General features: G+C 48.8%; 1 protein-coding gene across 2 annotated transcripts in view; it reads left to right on the forward strand.

The window, feature by feature from the left end:
* mgat4b (alpha-1,3-mannosyl-glycoprotein 4-beta-N-acetylglucosaminyltransferase B) overlaps nucleotides 1-2500 on the forward strand; it is a 112214-nt gene that overhangs the window by 72170 nt on the left and 37544 nt on the right. The window lies entirely within an intron of this gene.

The following is a 2500-nucleotide window of genomic DNA, read 5'->3' on the forward strand; positions in this document are numbered from 1 at the left end:
CACACACGCACATCCTTATCGGTCACAACAAACACACACACACACACACACACACACATACAACCACACACACACACACACACCTTGACTCCTCCCTTTCGATCACATCCTAGAGACAATTTTTAAAAGTGTCATTCATCTAACAACAGGAAGACTTGCTAAGTGTAAAAAATAAATCTGGCAACCAGCCACTCAGGACCTCGGGAATGGAACTGAGCTCCTCCCATTCCTCACCCTCTGTTCACCTCCGAGAGGAAATATTACTCTGACACTAATGCACTAATACCCTCAGCCAATCGTAATCCTGTTGTAGGGTTCTATCCATTTAGCTGAGGGACGCGAGGAAGTCCAGGGTGGTGGGTGGTACTGGGTGACCTTGAGTTGCCCTCCAGCCAAAGGGACCTGTGGGATGGACTCTCTCAGCCTCAGAATTGTGATCCCGGTTTCATGGTCAGAGAAAACCTACACACACATGTACATGCACACTCATACACTCTAACATACAGAATAATGCACACACACACACACACATACTCACAGACACGCACACACACACATTCTCACACAGACGGACACACACACACACACATAGGCACACACACATGGACACATACACATACTCACAGAGACGCACACACACACATAGACACACACACACACACACACACACATGGACACATACACTTACACATACTCAAAGAATCACACACACACACATAGACACACACACTCGACCACACACACACACATGGACACATACTCACACAGACACACACACCCACACTCACCCACACACACGCCTGGTCTGCAGGACTGGACTGTCTCCCTCCCTCCGTCCCTCCCTTCATATCTGCCTGTCACCAGCAATGTCATCCTTTCTTAGTATAACCCATCTGCCACCTCCGTCTCCGAGACAGACAAGGCCACGGCAGGCTCTCACTCGGGGGGGGGGGGGGGGAGGTTGGAGGAGAGATGGAGGAACAGATAGATGAAGAGATGAAGGACTAGAGGGATGGAGAGATGGAGCAACACAGATGAAGTGATTGAGGGATGGAGAGAATTGGAGAGGGAACTGAGGGAGAGAGGGAGAGAGGGGGAGAGGGAGAGTGGGAGAGAGAGAGGGGGAGAGAGAGCGACGGATACAGAGGGTGAGAGAAAGAGATGACTCCCTCTCTCCTTTCCTCCTCTCTCTACCTGTCAGTTTCCTTCTTCCTGTCTTCATTGCTCAGCGCTGGCAGGCTGTCTCTGCCCATAATATCTGGCGCAGGCACGCCAGGCAGCAGACTGTGTCCAGAAGACGTGCCCCGTGCCCTGTGTGTGTGTGTGTGTGTGTGTGTGTGTGTGTGTGTGTGTGTGTGTGTGTGTGTGTGTACTAGTGACTGTGTGCATGTGTGTGTGTGAGGCAGATTGAAAGAGCATGTGTGTATATGCCTTGCCAAGCGTGTCCCTGTGGGTATGCCCTGATATGTGTGTGTGAGTGGCATGCACTCGCCTTTGTGTGTATGTATGTTGGCCAGAGTGCATGTGGACTTGCCGAGAATGAAAATGCTCCATCACTCCAACCTCAATAGATGCTTCCGTTTCCTTGGTAACCCAGCTTCTCCACATGCTCCTGAATCCATTTGCTCTGCTAACCATCTCTCAAAACTGCATTCTGATGAAACTCTCTCTCTCTCTCTCTCTCTCTCTCTCTCTCTCCCTCTCTCTCTCTGTCCGTTTGCCCTCACCATCTCCAATCTTCTTCCTTCTCTCTCATCCACTCTGTCTGCCTCTCTCTCCTCTACATCTCTTATCTGTCTCGTTCTATCTATCATTTCCCTCTTCATATCTTTTCTTTTACACCATATCTCTCTCTCTATCTGTCTCTCTCTCTCTCTTACACAAACACACACACACATAATCACACACACCTACTCACACACCCACACACACCCAAACACACACTCACACACTCTGTCACTCTGTCTTTTCCCCTTCATATTTTTTCTTTTTCCCCTTGTTGTACACACACAGATTCATACACACACACACACACACACAGACGCACACACACAGACGCACACCTACACAAACACACACACAGACACACACACAAGATACTGTACTCTGATTCTCCTGCCCCCCCATGTCCTGTATCTACCCTCCATTTCTGCCGCCACCTAAGCGCTCCTTTGTGTGTGTGTGTGTGTTTGTGTGTGTGTGTGTGTGTGTGTGTATGAGTTGCTCGCTAACTCTCATCTGCGTCTCACTCACACTATAACACAAGCTTGCTCACCCACTCCTTTGCTCTTTCTCTATATATATACCTTAGTCTAGTTCCCCGTCTCAGACTCTCTCACTGTCTCTCTTTGCTGTGTGTGTGTGTGTGTGTGTGTGTGTGTGTGTGTGTGTGTGTGTGTGTGCATGACTGTGTGTCTATGAGTGTGTGTATGAGTGTGTGTATGAGTGGATACATATTTTTTCCTTATGAATTGTTGTATTTCCTCACTGCCTTTCAAAG

This window comes from Sprattus sprattus (genome assembly GCF_963457725.1).
Source record: "Sprattus sprattus genome assembly, chromosome: 6".
Lineage (NCBI taxonomy): Eukaryota > Metazoa > Chordata > Actinopteri > Clupeiformes > Clupeidae > Sprattus > Sprattus sprattus.